Source organism: Oryx dammah, unplaced genomic scaffold (genome assembly GCF_014754425.2).
Source record: "Oryx dammah isolate SB20612 unplaced genomic scaffold, SCBI_Odam_1.1 HiC_scaffold_10, whole genome shotgun sequence".
In the NCBI taxonomy this organism is placed as follows: Eukaryota; Metazoa; Chordata; class Mammalia; order Artiodactyla; family Bovidae; genus Oryx; species Oryx dammah.
The window spans coordinates 61,800,143-61,818,014 of NW_024070194.1; the positions used below are offsets into that span (position 1 = coordinate 61,800,143).

A 17,872-nucleotide genomic window follows, 5' to 3' on the forward strand; every position below is an offset into this window, starting at 1 on the left:
TCTGCCAGTGATCTGAGCTGAACGCAGTTACTCCATCAGACTTCTAAAGCAAGTGTGGTATGTAAGGGGCCACTTGTATCTGGTGCAACATCTATAAAATTGAAAAGAAAAAAAAGTCTCTATAAGTGTGCCCCTTAGTCAGTTTGAGTTTCAGTCTCATTTTCCTCCATATCTATCTGCAGATCAGAAAGGCTGTGGCTATTTTATACATACATAATACTACTGAATAAATGGTGATCGTACAGTCATACAGTTTAGTCCATTTGTTATTTAATTTTTTAGAAAGCTAGTTATAGACATCATGAAAAAGTAGTGAAAGTGTTAGTCGCTTCAGTCATGTCTGACTCTTTGCAACACCATGGACTGAAGGCTGCCAGGCTCCTCTGTCCATGGGATTGCAATATTTCTGAAGACCAAAAAATAATCTTAGAAACATTCTTGGAAATAACCAGTGAAGGTGAGACCTTTAAAACCATCTTTCACTTCTTGTTTTCAATATCAAGTCATGTTTACAAGGGACACAATATGGAAGCAGTTCATCAGGACTGTACTTACATAAAATAAGGGTAGAGGAAAAGTACGACAGAAGAGATCTGGGATAGATCTCCAAGAATCAGATTATATTCGACTGAATTTAACTCAACATAGAGTATGCTGCCTCTGGGGTACACATGAAGACAACAGGGAGGTTCCTCTCAGAACTTGGTCCTCTGGGATATGACCTAGAAAGTTTATATCAATTATTTTATTATTAATATATCAGTTATTTGTTTGGTATAGAGTAGCAATAGTATCTGTGTGGATCATTGGGTCATCGTATAGTCACTAAGTTGTGTCCAACTCTTGCAACCCCATGGACAGTGGCCTGCCAAGCTTCTCTCTCCATGGGATTCTCCAGGCAAGAATACTGGAGTGGGTTGTCATTTCCTTCTCCAGGGGATCTTCCTGACCCAGAAATCTGGGTCTGAACCCAGGTCTCCTGCATTGCAGGCAGATTCTTTACCGACTGAGCTATGAGGGAAGCCCTGGACCATTTGATAGATGGGCCTATGGACATGTTTTATTTTGCCATCATTGTATTGGTCCAGGTGTGATTATGAAAAAAAAAAAAAAAGAATGAATGAATGAACAATTTTAAAGTGTTTGGGTATCTCTTGAGAAACTAGAAACTCTGGCAATCTGTGCCCACACTCCCACATGGTTCCACTCTGTTTCAGTTGCCACAGTTCTATCCCCATGCCCCATCGCTCTCCTGTACCCGGGAATGCAGTAAATCATGCCACCTGTGATGAAATCTTTGTGTTTTGTTTTTTTTTTTTAAGTTTTTGGGATTTTGCCACCATGACCCCAAGGGCTCATATTTGCCAACCAATTGTAAATCCAGTGATTGTCTTCAAATACAGGACTGCAGAGTTTCAGATCACTCAGAACCCAATCAAGGCAATTATACTTAAATGTCATGACAACATATTTGGCATGTGCCAGTATAATAATTAGAAAGGGATTTAATGAACTAGATGGAATTGTGTTTGGAAGAAGTCTAAGCAAAAGGGAGTCATCAATCCAAAACAGTGGTTAATACAGCCATTTTAAAAAATGGAATTTGATTACTTCATGTTAGAAGCAGGCAGATACATAATCCCTCAAGAAAATGGGGGGAGAAATTCCAGATTGATCACGTCACAGGGGAACTTGAAAACAGGTCTCTCCTGATTCCTGATAGGAGGCTAACACATGGATTACTCTATTAAAAGAAGCCTTGCACCATGGATGACTCAAGGAGTGAGTGGGTGCACAACACTGTAAGGGTCCAATGTTATGCTGAACCTTTCCCTCCCTTTTCTACCTAGATGCCCGATGGCTGCTGCCCATCTGGAAGCATTGTAATATTGCTGTTATCAGGGAAAGGCTAATTAGCACCCAAGGCAGGTGGTCTAAGATTCCCAACAGTGGTGTGTTTCTCTGTTCTCTGTCTCTTTGCCTCTCTGTCTCCAGGCATGTGTGCTTTTGCAGCATTTCATTTCATTTCACTGCAACAGAGATGAAGCAGAAGGAAAGGCAGCAAAGGGGATAAGAACAGTCCCAGGAGAGGCAAACTGACTGAAGTAAGAGCAACAGCTTCAGCAGCTCGCCAGGGCCAAGGGGACACTTCTCTTGCTGGTGCACCCTTGCTTTTGCAAAGCATGGTGGTTTCACTGCTCTGCTCCAGAACACTGCGAGGATCTGATGCTGCAGATACCAGCACTGCTGTCGCCTCTTACTCCTACTTTGTATATGTGGACAGCTTTAAATATAATACTTCAAAAACACAGTTTATAGGGGGTGGGGGAGCAAGTTTGTGCAGGTAGCAGGAGCTTTAGTCAGTGCAAGTGGATGGACTTAGTCCAGTGGAAACAAGCCAGGGTTCCAGGTAGGCACTGAGGAGGCGTTACTATGCCTGAACCCAAGGGAAAGGGGTTTCTACACCACAACCATGAGACAAACACTTTCTCGGTAACCACTTATCCTCATTCTTCATCTCTTCTTTTGCAGAAGAAAATTGTATTCAGATCATTTGAGTATGAAGACGCACTTACTGTCATAGGAAGAATCCCAATAGACAAGCAATAATCACATACCCCACTTCACTACCCATACAAAGGTGGAAACAGCCAAGGACAATGTCAGGCTTTTGTTTGGTCATCTAGTTCTAGCCCTTGGCACATTCTACTTTATTTACGGTCCAAGCCACAAGTGAATCTCGGTTTTCTTGGTCGGAAAGGAAGTTGAGTCTCTCTACCCTTTCTGGGTTTTCCATCTAACCCTCAGCTAAATAACTACTCTCCGTGCTGCCAATAAAATTTACTTCAAGTCGATGAATGATTTATGAATGTCAACAAAGGATCCAGCATTGTTTCATCTCTCACGGAGGCTGTAATCTGAGTTAGATTTCCCTAGACTGGGTTTTTTGAAACAATCTGGTCATTTCTTGGCTATATGATTTAGGTGGATATTCACGGAGTTTCTCTTGCCAAACTATGCTTTAACTAAAGAGGCCTTTTCACTTACTCTAGAAGAGAATCTAGCTTGTATTTTTCATAGGAACTTGCAGGAACAGAGAGACAGGATAATGACTTCAGACTATAGGAGTCGTGAGTGGTAACATGAGCTTCCAATCAAGAGAAAGCCTGGCTTCTTCTTGGTTGAGAGGAAAGGCAAATTTGCCCCAAGGGAGAAGAGGGGCCACAGAGATTGAAACAGAACCAGGTGAACCAGGGGTTTGTGTGCATGTGCTGAAAGGGGCACAGAGAAGGAAGACAGGACTGGAGAACCCTAACTGCCCCACTGTCTTGAGCTCGTGGTCACATCTCCCTTCCAGTTTTCATGATTTCTGATTCCCATTATTTCAAAAAGCCCATTATGCTTTGATTTCCTTCACTGTGTCTCGTCCTTCCCTTCCAGAAGCATAGTCTAAAGAACACATTCAAAGCTTAAGCCATTCACTGAAGCAAAGGGAAGCTTAGCCATGTCTTCCAGGTTGCTGTTTAGTATTTATTGTCTCCATGAAAAAAAAAAATTCCTGGTTTTGGCTCAGAGAAATAAGTGTCTAAGTATAATGTAGAAGGGGCTATCCAGCCACTGTTTATTTTCCCCGACAGAGGTAATTTTTATTTCAATGATTATGAATAATGTAGACACACGTATATGTCCACAGACACACAAAAAGCATACACACCCAAACATATATAGATAACACATACATTTACAAATGACTAAAACTTCAATTTACAGGCTTTGAAAAAAAAATCTGTAGTTTATAGCAACCTTGCCTACACAAAAGGATTTTTAAAACCACTACCTACAATGCCAAATTCTTTGGTTTTTAATTTTGCAACTTCAGCCCAAAGGAAGACCAAGATACTTTGGTACAGAGGCTACTGGGCAGATGGAAGATCACTGGTGGAAAGCACTGCTAGAATAAAAAGGAGCAAAGGGAAAAAAATTAATGTTTGTCCCAGATTCTGCTTCAGTGCTGTCAACTGGCTTCTAGCTTTGTTTCAGGGACTGTTTCAAAGTTGGAAATCATTTTCTCTTACCAGAGTCTGTATTACCAACTCTTACAAAGTCAATAGAAAATCAGGAAGAACAGTTATTTACCACTTACTCTAATTTGCATTCAGAAGTAATCACCAACTGAAAAAAAAAGTTTCCTTTGAAGATGTTTAAACATTTTTCTTTCGCAAATTAAAATGCAGAGTTATTTTTTCTTTTGTCCTTTGATGCAAATGATTTAAATGCAGAAAATGTCACCATTCTCTTTTTAAGAATGAAGTTAGAAATACACCTTTACAAAGAGAAATTTAAAAAAAAAAAAAAATCCTTCAAGTGGCAGTTATGATGGTTCAGCAACTAAACTGCCTGAATAAAGCATATCAAATACATTTGAAATCTGCTCAGACCGTGGCAAACCTATTCGATGAGGCAAAATAACATTTCAACCATCGTGGCAAAAGTGATTTTGATTTCTATTTAAGTTCTTTGTGGAGCAATAAGTAACTGAACTGCAGCTGTTTTCTTCGTAAAGTCTTTTGCCTAAATACAGTCACATTGGCTGGACTTTTGGCAGAAGGAAAGAAGGGGGGCTTTTCAATGAACTGATCATTTTATTTTCTTAGGTTTATGGTAGAAAATATTACTTTCCACAGAGTTTCTGAGGAACAGTGACAATACAAAGATTTGTCTAAAATTTTTAACTTTAGAGGATAAATTTCTTATCACCAGGTCAAATCAGTAATATGAGAAAGTTTTCCAATGAATACTTATTTTAGCCTGCACATTTCTGTATTTATTCATAAAGTTGTTTTCTTACTCTTTGAATTACACTTTTCCCATCTGAATATGACATCCTTCTACTCTGGTAAAGATTGATCTCCTTCTTTGTAAAAATAAAATAAATGATTAACAAATAAATAATAAAACAAAATAATAAAAGATTAATCTGCTTCTTGTAAAAATAATCTGATTGCTCAATGGACAGAGAAAGTTGACAAGTCATTCTTTGTTCAATAAGAAGGAGAAAAATGATTGTTTATACTTGATTTTTAAGATAACAGATCATCTATAACACTATTTACAATGAATAAATAAACTGTTTTGAGTTCCTTGGAGACATTTTTTAGTGTTCCCTGTAAACATTTTAAGAAACTACAATTTTAAATCATCTTTTGCTCTATATTAGTTTTATATGACAGAAGTAGTAAAGATTTGCACTCACATATGAATACTGGGCAAAGCACTATAAATTAAGAAAATTGGAAAATATTATAACCTAAAATGTTCTCAGAAAAAAAAATCTGATGGTCATAAATCATAATATTCAACTTTGAAAATTACAAAAATTTATAGAGTAGAAATCATGAAAGCTTAAAAGGTAGGCAATATTATATTTAACTGGAAAAATCCTATCAGAAGAAGAAATATTTTTAGTTTGGCAAATATCTAAAAGACTTCTTTAATAAAAGGTGCTGTGACTAAGAGAAATGTTTAAACAGTAAAAAATTTGCTTGCTAGTTTTTCATTCAAATTCCTTTGGCCACAAGTGGGATCAGCATTGTGAATATAGAATTATATAGCTAGATAGATGATAGAGATACTATCTAAAAGATGAATGTTAGTGTTTTCCATAGCTTTGCTTTTTAAGCTAGAGATCATGTAAATTATGAAGTTTACAAAAAGAGCAAAGAATTACTTGTAAAAGAGAAATAGTTTCAGCAGTATTTAATCTGTTCATTCAATTCAGTGCCATGGATTCCAAACTATTTTTTCAACTTAATAGCTCAGGCTTGAAATACCATCAGAAAATAGCTCAAAACAACTGTTCCCAAGGGCTGCAAAGTTCAATTCTTTTCTCGTTTCTAGACAGATTCAGACATCTATGCATTGCTAGGGCATGAACAGAAAGGTTTTCTTTTGGACACACAAAAAGAAAATTAAGGCATTCTTTGTTCATTCCGAATGTTAACCACCCCTTCTTAAAAAGACCTTTGGATATTTGATGCCTTTCTGAATAGAGTACAGAGTGACATGTTGGAAAATGTCTTTACGACAAATGCAAAAAATAAAGAATATAAATATGCATATGAGTGCTTTTTTATAGAGAGACTTTATCTACATTGGACTTCTCTGGTGGCTCAAATGGTAAAGAATCTGCCTGCAATGCAGGAGACCCGGGTTTGATTCCTGAGTTGGGAAGATCCCCTGGAGAAGGGAACGGCTACCTACTTCAGTATTCTTGCCTGGAGAATTTCATGGACAGAGGATTCTGGTGGGCTACATGGGGTTGCAAAGAGTCAGACAGAACTAAGCAACTAACACACTTTCATTGTATCTACCTTAAAACTGCTTCAGAAATATACAAGGTGAGATAAAAGTCCGCTGAACACTTGTCAAAATATATTATACATCATTGTTTAAGAATAAAACTATATACTTTATCATACTGTAAGTTTAAAGCAGAAAATTTTAAATACTTCCTATATAAGCAATGGCCCACTTATGTGGAGACCTAATAATGTCTCCATCTAAGTCACAATATTTGGCAAAGACACATGAGACATCTTTGACAAAGATCCATAGAAACTTCTGGGTGCCATACAAAATGCCAGATCATCATTGTTCATCAGAGGCTTTGTCTTTATTTTTCCAAAGCATTGGTACTAAACCGCAGAGTGCACATTAATTTGTTAGATAAAATAAATGGCAAAGACTTGGTGTGATTTAGTGAGCTCAGTTGGTATTAGTATTTCTAAAATTAAATAAGTTAATTTCACTTAATAACATCATAGGGGCTGGCAGATTCACTATGCCAAAAATCTTCAGGTGATTAAGTAGTAGCCTCAATACTCTTCCAGATGTAGTAATAAAAATCATGTTATTGGCATACTTGTATCAATCCAGACTTATTGAGCCTTTGAGCTACAATTAAGGGCTTCCCTGGTACCTCAGCTGATAAAGAATCCACCTGCAATGCAGGAGACTCCGGTTTGATTCCTGGGTTGGGAAGATCTGCTAGAGAAGGGATAGGCTGCCCATTCCAGTATTCTTGGGCTTCCCTTGTGACTCAAGACAGTAAAGAATCTGCCTGAAATGTGAGAGACCTGAGTTCTATCCCTGGTTTGGGAAGATACCCTGGAGATGGGAATGGCTACTTACTCCAGTATTCTTGCCTGAAGAACTCCATGGACAGAGGAGCCTGGCAGGCTACAGTCGATGGGGTTGCAAAGAGTCAGACATGATTGAGTGATTTTCACTGAGCTACAATTACTTATATTATTCTGCTTCTGAAAGAGTCACATAAAAGACTAATCCTTAAGGCATAATCCATTAATAGAGAATAGGCTGCCAGTGAATGACCCCCAAAGCTGTCTCTTTGTTGCCCAAAAACTAGATAGCTGAGAAGATGAGCTATGTACCCAGCAAGGAAAAGGACTGAGCCTGAACCCAACTCTGCATGGAATCTGGCAAGACCAGCCCAAGGTACTGGCATTTCTAAATCATCGGTGGGTCAGTCTGGGCTGCTTGGCACTTGATCCAAAAGTGTGTATTTCCCCTGTACAATGCTCCTTTTAGATTTGTCCTATAAAGAGGAAAAGCAACAGGACACAGCCCTCCTGAGCCACTGTCCACTGGTAGACACCCCTCCATGAGATGCAGGGGAACAGAGGACTCTACTGGCTTTTCTGCTACCAATTTCTAGTCCCTCCTTAGTGATCACTCGTTCCTTTACCATAGCCCCTTCCTCAACATACAAAGACTGGACACATTCTGGACTATCAAACAATTAATCATTCAGCATGATTTTTAAAAAATCAGCTAGATAAATGATATAGACTGATAACATTGAGGTGCACTATAGTCTTGATAATGAAAATAATAATAATTTTCATGAAAGCATATTTTAAACATCCTGTTGGAAGTTAATCTAAGGAAAGACAAAAAAGAAGATTGCAAGATGACAAGACAGAAATTCAACTTGTTAACCTGCTGTTTCCTGTATTAGAAGTTCCCTATCCCTATCTAATTAACGTGAAGAAGGTAGATGATATGATACGGTCCTCATGAATAGCTAGGAAAGTGAGGTTGGAGAAACTCAGAGCAGGATTCTATTAATCTCAGGGTCCTGGTGAGGGGAGGTTAAATATGATATTTCTTTTCATATATGGAGAATGTAAGAATATTATTCCAAAATAAAATTCTTGTTCTAAAAATAAATCATATAACACACTTAATTTTCAGTTTAGTTCAGTCATGTCTGACTGCAACACCATGGACTGCAGCATGTCAGGCTTCCGTGTCCATCACCAACTCCCAGAGTTTACTCAAACTCATGTCCATTGAGTCAGTGATGCCACCCAACCATCTCATCCTCTGTCGTCCCCTTCTCCTTCCACTTTCAATTTTTCCCAGCATCGGGGTCTTTTCAGTTGAGTCAGTTCTCTGCATCAGGTGGCCAAAGTATTGGTGAAGATTCAGCTGAAATTTTACAACCTGTATATATCTTTCTAAAGACTATTTACATGCTCTTCCTGTAAGCAAACTCAATTAACTAACAGTGAAGCATCATAGAGATAATTCTGTTATTCTTTACGGAAATCTTTGAAGGACAGTTATGGATCTTTTTCCATTTTTGTTTCAATAAAGAGCTGACATGTCAAGCTCAGAATAATCTATAATTGAGCAAGATATATGACACTCTATTTTAATCCTCATTATCTTTTTAGAGGGTGAGCAATAATTGCAGATAAGTTCTGCCTGATTTACTATTTTCAGTGGATTTTCTTCCTTGAAAACTGAAAGTCATCATCATCAAGATTCTAAAAGAAAACGAATGGGATTAAATCATAAGTTTGAAACTGTGTGTTTTCGACAATTTCCCCCCAAAAAGGAAGTGAAACAGATTTTGTTGTCAGTTCACATAACCTTTGGCAATAGAGTTGAAGACATGAGTCCAATTCCCAAACCATATGAGATAGGTGCTCTCAAGGTTGTAGCTGGCCATCCTGCCAGGGAAGGAAATGACCAGGATCTGTAATTGCCCTCAAAATCAAGCAGACACCAGAAGTTTGGGTATAAACTTGATCATAGTGGTTAATATATGTTATTGATTAGAAATCTAAATATTCCTGAAATTCATATGCTCATTAGCAGCATTCCTCTAACTACTATTTCACTTTTCTTCACAGTAATTCTCATCTAAATTTAATCATCTTTCCATTCCTTAGATTTGTGTTTTCAGATCCACTTCTCTCTCAGCCCCACATAGTAATATTTTTGGAGCACCAGTACAGTCTCATCTTTCCCTATTTAAAACCTTTCAGTAGCTTCCAAGTACTTTCCTGATAAATCCCAAATACCTTAGCATAGTGATATGAACTGAACAGTTGTCTTTCTTCAAAATTCACATGTTGACACCTAACTCCTAATGCCATGGTATTAGAAGGGACCTTTAGGAGGTGACTAGGTCATGAGGGTGAAGCCTTCATCAGTGGGATTAGTGCCCTTATAAAAGAGATCCCTGAAGAGGCTTCTAGCACCTTTAGCCATGGGAAGACACAGCAGAAAGAGAGCCCCCTCTATGAACCAGAAAGTGGGGTCTCATCAGACACCAAATCTGCCAGCTCCTTGATTTTGGACTTCCAGCCTGCACTGTGAGAAACAAAAGTCTGTTGTTTAAGTCATCCAGTCTGTGGTATTTCTGTTGTAGCAACCTGAACAGACTAAGACACACAGTATATAAGGAAGTTTGGAATCCTGTTTGGAATCCTGCTTATCTGTGCAAAACTCTCTGGCTAGAAATACTTTGATACCTGGTTTCCTTCTAACTCTCTCTCCATGACTGGGTTCAGATGCTAACTTGTCTCTACACTAATCCTGGCTCTCTACAGAATAAGGGTCTTCCTCTCAGTACCGATTAATTTAGGCAGTATTTCTTCTTTTTAATCAGAGGCCCTCACAAAACTTTCTTTCTCATATTTTGTGGAAGCTGATCTGACATCCCCATGCATTTAGGAAATTTCAATTCACTCTTGAGTCAGAGAAGTGTGCTTCTTCAGGATTTATCTTAGTATTCCCTTTGCACAGCTTTCTGATTCTGCAACCACAGAGAGATACCTCCGCAAGTTTAAGATTCCCCTGAGATGGAAATGCTTCATTAAAAAATCTACACCAGCTTTTCACATTCATAATAAGCATAGTAACAGAAATTTCCAGTATCAGGCGAGACTTTTCTTTCTTTTGAAAAATGTCACAAATCTGTATTATAATCACATCCTTCTCATCTATAAGGACTGTCTTCCATAAGTTCCCTAAGCAGAACAGTGGCCTGAGGCAGAATCAGCATAGTAGTATTTTGCAAATTTCCATTATTTCTATGAAATGGGATGATGTGTCTTATTACTTCTACCTGATATTTCTATTTAGAACTGTTATTGTCAGATCCCTGAAATTAGAAAGCATATCTAGGCTTGAGACACACAAACAGTAGAATTTCATTATCTAAGAATATTCTGCATTCTCTATCCTGCAAACATACCAAGGAGATTATGCCCACATGAGACATTATGAAATTTGCCTTTGCTTGTAAAATGCCATTAAAGCAACCACACTTTCTTTTAGATCAAGGATTTGCCAGTGACTTCTTGGCAAACAGAGTATCTAGTTATGAACCACAATAATCAGAATGCATACAATAACCTGTGTGCAGCAATTAGCAACTGCTAGCTTTTTAAAGAAATACAGAATTTGTGACAATATGATACAGATACAATTGGCAATATGCCACAGCAGATGATCAAAAAAAGAGCTTTTATATACGCATTTGGGGAAAAACAGTTGATCTATAGTTGTTTTTTTTTTAATATTTATTTATTTGACTGTGCCTGGTCTCAGTTGCAGCACCCAGAATCTAGTGGAATGTGAACTCTTATGTGTGGCATATGGGATCTAGTTCCCTGACAAGGATGGAACCCAGGCCCCTGGAATTAGGAGCTCAGGGCCTTAGCCATTGAATTACCAGGGAAGTCTTTGATCTCTAGTTTTTAGCTACAACTACAGCACATTTTGGGGCTTCCCATGTGGCTTAGTGGTAAAAATAAATAAATATGCCTGCAAAGCAGGAGATGTGGGTTTTATCCTGGGTGGGGAAGATCTCCTGGAGAAGGAAATAGCAACCCACTCCTGTATTCTTGCCTGGGAAATCCCATGGACAGAGAAGCCTGGCGGGCTACAGTCCATGGGGTTGCAAAGAGTCGGACAGGACTTAGTGACTAAACAACAACATAGGGCGTATTTGCTAACCATTCCCCAGGATACTTTCCTTAAAGATAAGCTTTAATGTAAACAGAGGTGACACAATTGCTAGATGTGCCTGCAATTTTTAATTTGGTATAAGAATGGGAAATCCATGAGCGATATTGTTGGTAGTCAGTGCAGTTTAATCTAGGATTTTTCAGAAATTTACATCCTCAAAACCAACAGCTAAATCTGCTCTGTGCTCTAACTCCTTGCAAGGCCAGGTCTGGCCTATGGTTTGGCCATATCTGCATCACCGGAGAGGTGCTGGTCAAGTTCACAGTGCAGCAGTCAGTCTGGATCATGGAGTTGCACTTATATGATCCATAAATTCTATTTTTAATCTTCCCTTCTTCAAGTCATCCAGGTAATACGGAATCAAAGCCAAAAACAAAATCACACTTGACAAGCCTTTTCAGAAAAATATTCATTGTCACAAGAGAAGAAATATGAAGTTCCAAACACTGCATGTGAAAAAAGTGGTAAGAACCACATATTTGCTTCCTTGATTTGGAAAGGAATTTGTGACCGATTTCTGTAAAGTGATGAACTGTAAGTTACCAACAGTATTACACAGGAAGAAGCCCAAGAACCTTAGCTCTATAAAGACTGGCCATTCTCACCAAACACTGCTTAAGCCCCCTCTTTCTTATAAGGCCCCCTCAATGCTGTAAGGGCTCCACCCCAGAAAACAGAAGGGCAGTCAGCAGGGAGGAGAAGGTCCATGTGTTGCTCATCCATGCATGTGTCCCTGGGGGCATGGAATTCCCTGAAGACTGCTCAAACAAGGCCAAATCATGAATGGAATTCAGTCTCACCTGAAAGTCCTTGAAGCCCTTCTGTTCCCAAAGTAATTACAAAAAGCATGCTAGTGACTGCTTTAAATACCCGCTAATCAGAAGGAAGTATGCTTCTTTTGATCTGCCCAGGTAAGAAATGCTTCTTTTTGGATCCCCTCTGTTCAAGTGGTCATACGTCCACAGGAACAGAGAAGATACAAGAAGAAAGGTCTCGTGTAAATTAACATCCAGATCAACAGGGGCGCTTGTCAACTACTGAGTCCCCACTTATTCACCAGGCAATCAATACAAATAGTTTCAAAACATCTTTATATCTTCATGAAAAGAATGTTAAAAAAAAAAAAAAGAAACGATGACAACAACAACAACGAAACTTCCATTGGAAGCATTCTTTAACTGGGATACTAAGGTTTATAATCCCTCCATTATCTGTTCTCATGCAGAGCCAGAAAAAATACTGTCACCAATTTAAGAGAATAACAGCCTTTGTTTATTTCAGAATGAGCCTGTGCCAAAAGAGTAAATATACTATTGTCTTCTGTTTTCTGTCTTTGTTCAGTGAAAGTGGGATATAAAGTCTAGACGGTGGCAGAAGTTGGGGAGAACATGCACAGGAATGCCATTCTGGGTGGTTTAAATCTCACTGGGATACGTATCATTTTAACAGCCGCTGCTACAGTCAGGGCTCTTAGGCAAAATAATTCTGATTCCTGACATCGACTTTGGAAGCTTCTAAAAAGAAAAAGCATACAGAGTCTCTCATGCTCATTGCTTGTATTAAGCAACATAAATCAAAATGCTTATTCCTAAAAGATAAGAAAGATCTTGTCACAATGCCCAGGGCAGAGTAGTCACTCTCTAACCATTTGGTTCCTTTCTTTCTTATTCCCGTTTAACTCAATCAGGCAAAAGTATTCCGCCCCCAGCCCCCAAAGGGATGCAACAGCGTTCAAAAATACTATTTCGAGGGCCAGGATAAATAAACTTTGCTGAGAAGTTTCAGATGTAGGCTTTTGCTTCCAGAACTAGTGGTGGTGCCAGGAGTGACTTATGGAGCTTTAGATTCCCAATAATCTCAGTCTATCCCCAGAACCCCATAGAAACCAACTCAAAAGCAGTCCTCTTGTTAGTAAATCTAGCTTCAAGAAAAGTCCCCTTTCAAACAGTTTGAAATCCTGGAGTTTCTCTATCTATTTTCAGGTGCTGCCACTATCCAAAAAAATCACCCCTTATGTTAGAGGAAGTCAAGTAGTAAGGCTGTCTTGTGAGCTGGGCATTAATGAGAGACCTTAAGAAAAATACTAAACCTAAATCTGAAAGTCTCCTCATGTAAATCACTAAGATTAGCCCGTGAACCTGGGGATGCAAGTCCCGCCAGGTTGATGAGAGGACCAGGTGAGATGATTCCACAGGGCACCTGGCAGGTCTCAGCACCAAGAGAGTACTCAGCGAATAGCTCCCTCCATCACCCTTCCTGCTTTTTACTGGTTCAGAATCTCTGACATTATGTGGTCTCCCTCTATTAAGATAGAAAAAGAGATAAAGTGGCTGAATAATAAAATCATGACAATACTAACGACTAGGACTAATTTTGAGAAGTCTTCATACATCTCTGAGCAAAAGGACTTTTCTGTTTGATAAATGGTAAGAAAAATTCAGCATTCTGCATGGAGACCACAGAGTTTAGGAGTCCGTGTTCTCTTTTAATCTCTACAGGTTACTAGCTTAGTTCTAGGCAGAGAGTAAACAGCTCTGCTTCTGTTCTGCTCTCCTTGCTTTCTGCTGCACCCTGGCCAAAGAGCAGGTCAGAGAAGAACTGCATTGCCCACTCTGAGTTGCTCTAACTACATTGTTGACAAAATAGCAGACACTCTGCAGGAGTCGGAATAGCCTCTTGGAAGTACTATATGACTTCTGCTAATGGCACATCCTCTGTTGCCTGTTAAGGGGCTGACTTGGGACATCTGGGGGACCCCCCCCCCAAAGTCACACACTAGCTAAGGCGATGGAGAAGGGTTTTGAAAATCTCTGGGCCTCTCACATCCACAGAATCCCAATAGCTTGTGCTTCAGATCTGAAGATTGCTCTCACCCTGAGGGAACAAAACAAAGCCTTGATACTATCTGCAGAACTATGTCAGATCTACTTCATGAAGTTGAGTTCTCTTCCTAAATAATGAGTATTTCAGGTCACCAAAAAGAATGCTGCATGGTTCTTTAAAACATAAGTGCATTACCTAGAAGATGGTAGGAACTAAAACTTCAGATGGAGAGAATATACCAACGGACTGTGTCCACACCATGGATAAAAACAGAAGTCTGACATCAACTTCTAAAGCAACTAGTCCAGGAGCCAAAACTCAATCCTGGAAGCAATTGGTCCAGAATGGGCAGGACTCTATTGACAACTGATGGATTTTCTTTTTTTTTGTTTTGTTACTCTGCCCAACTCTGGACCAACCATGGAAAGCCAAACATCCCCCAGACCAATCCCACAAGATTCTTGGCTTCTGACTAGCCCAACTCTGGCTTCTCCATGCCAACCACCTCCAGTCAGAGCATAGCTGTAGCTTTCTTTTTTTTTTTTTTTAAACTGAGAAGGCTTCCCACTCTCCTGCCTTCTTTGAGTCTCTTCTGAAGGCCAGTGATGAAGGCTCACTCCCTTGCTGTAAAAAACTGAACAGTTCTGTTCTCGTTCCAGTGGTTTTCGCTTATTTCCGTAAGAGTTATTTGTTTCTTTTTGTTATGTCTAGTGTACTAACAAGATCATATTTTACCATTTGCAATGCAAAGGACCATGGAAACCAAATGCTTTTGAACAGTGGTGCTGAAGAAAACTCTTGAGAGTCCCTTGGACTGCAAGGAGATCAAACCAGTCAATCCTAAAGGAAATCAACCCTGAATATTCATTGGAAGGACTGATGATGAAATTGAAGTTCCAATACTTTGACCACCTGATGTGAAGAGTCGACTCATTGGAAAAGATCCTGATGCTGGGAAAGACTAAAGGCAGGAGGAAGAGGGCAGTAAGATGAGATGGTTGGATGGCGTCATGAACTCAGTGGACATGAGTTTGAACAGGTTCAGGGAGATGGTGAAGGATGGGGAAGCCTGGTGTGTTGCAGTCCATTGGGTCACAAAGAGTTAAACATGACTTAGTGACTGAATGACAACAACAATGGGAACATAAGCAATGCAAAACCTCCCTTGAGACCTCTGGGCAACCCCAAAATCTGCCTGGAATGTACCTTCAGCAGCCTTCCATACTCACCAAGCCTACCTGCAACCATCCTTTTCTTTACCACTTCATGGCTCCAATTATCATAGAGAATTACATACAGTAACAGAGTAACCAAAAAAGATATCCTTTTCATTATAGGGGACTGGAATGCAAAAGTAGGAAGTCAAGAAACACCTGGAGTAAGAGGCAAATTTGGCCTTGAGTACAGAATGAAGCAGGGCAAAAGCTAACAGAGTTCTGCCAAGAGAATGCACTGGTCATAGTAAACACCCTCTTCCAACAACAGGAGAAGATTCTACACATGGATATCACCAGATGGTCAACACCAAAATCAGATTGATTATATCCTTTGCAGCCAAAAATGGAGAAGCTCTATACAGTCAGAAAAAACAAGACCAAGAGCTGACTGTGGCTCAGATCATGAGCTCCTTATTGCCAAATTCAGACTTAAATTGAAGAAAGTGAAGAAACCACCAGACCATTCAGGTATGACCTAAATCAAATCCCTAATGACTATACAGTGTAAGTGAGAAATAGATTTAAGGGCCTAGATCTGATAGACAGAGTGCCTGATGAACTATGGAATGAGGTTCGTGACATTGTATAGGAGACAGGGATCAAGACCATCCCCAAGAAAAAGAAATGCAAAAAAGCAAAATGGCTGTCTGAGGAGGCCTTACAAATCGCTGTGAAAAGAAGAGAAGCGAAAAACAAAGGAGAAAAGGAAAGATATACCCATTTGAATGCAGAGTTCCAAAGAATAGCAAGAAGAGATAAAAACGCCTTCCTCAGAGATCAATGCAAAGACATAGAGGAAAACAATAGAATGGGAAAGACTAGAGATCTCTTCAAGAAAATTAGAGATACCAAGGGAACATTTCATGCAAAGATGGGCTCAATAAAGGACGGAAACGGTATGGACCTAACAGAAGCAGAAGATATTAAGAAGAGGTGGCAAGAATACACAGAAGAACTGTAGAAAAAAGATCTTCATGACCCAGATAATCATGAAGGTGTGATCACTCACACTCACCTAGAGCTGGACATCCTGGAATGTGAAGTCAGGTGGGCCTTAGAAAGCATCACTATGAACAAAGCTAGTGGAGGTGATGGAATTCCAGTTGAGCTATTTCAAATTCTAAAAGATGATGCTGTGAAAGTGCTGCACTCAGTGTGTCAGCAAATTCAGAAAACTCAGCAGTGGCCACAGGACAGGACAAGTCAGTTTTCATTCCAGTCCCAAAGAAAGATAATGCCAAAGAATGCTCAAACTACCACACAATTGAACTCATCTCACACGCTAGTAAAGTAATGCTCAAAATTCTCCACGCCAGGCTTTGGCAATTTGTGAACCGTGAACTTCCAGATGTTCAAGCAGGTTTTAGAAAAGGCAGAGGAACCAGAGATCAAATTGCCAACATCTGCTGGATCATCAAAAGAGCAAGACAGTTCCAGAGAAACATCTATTTCTGATTTATTGACTATGCCCAAGCCTTTGACTGTGTGGATCACAATAAACTGTGGAAGATTCTGAAAGAGATGGGAATACCAGACCACCTGACCTGCCTCTTGAGAAACCTATATGCAGGTCAGGAAGCAACAGTTAGAACTGGACATGGAACAACAGGCTGGTTCCAAATAGGACAAGGAGTATGTCAAGGCTGTATATTGTCACCCTGCTTATTTAAATTCTATGCAGAGTACATCATGAGAAACGCTGGGCTGGAAGAAGCACAACCTGGAATCAAGATTGCTGGGAGAAATATCAATAACCTCAGATATGCAGATGACACCACCCTTATGGCAGAAAGTGAAGAAGAACTTAAGAGCCTCTTGATGAAAGCGAAAGAAGAGAGTGAAAAAGTTGGCTTAAAACTCAACATTCAGAAAACAAAAATCATGGCATCCAGTCCCATCACTTCATGGGAAATAGATGGGGAAACAGATGAAACAGTGTCAGACTTTATTTTTGGGGGCTCCAAAATCACTGCAGATGGTGACTGCAGCCATGAAATTAAAAGACGCTTGCTCCTTGGAAGGAAAGTTATGACCAACCTAGACAGCATATTTAGAAGCAGAGATATTACTTTGTCAACAAAGGTCTGTCTAGTCAAGGCTATGGTGTTTTCAGTAGCCATGTATGGATGTGAGAGTTGGACTATAAAGAAAGCTGAGCACAGAAGAAGTGATGCTTTTAAACTGTGGTGTTGGAGAAGACTCTTGAGATTTTCCTGGACTGTGAGGAGGTCCAACCAGTCCATCCTAAAGGAGATCATCCCTGGGTGTTCATTGGAGGCACTGATGTTGAAGCTGAAACTCCAGTAGTTTGCCCACCTGATGTGGAGAGCTGACTCATTTGAAAGGACCCTGATGCTGGAAAAGATTGAGGGCAGGAGGAGAAGGGGATGACAGAGGATGAGATGATTGGATGGCATTACCGACACAATGGACATGGGTTTGGGTGGACTCCGGGAGTTGGTGATGGACAGGGAGGCCTGGGATGC

The 17,872-nt window shown here is 39.7% G+C and overlaps 1 protein-coding gene across 2 annotated transcripts in view; it reads right to left on the bottom strand.

The window, feature by feature from the left end:
* The window catches only part of PLXDC2 (plexin domain containing 2), a 440,730-nt gene that overhangs the window by 240,885 nt on the left and 181,973 nt on the right, over positions 1-17,872 (bottom strand). The window lies entirely within an intron of this gene.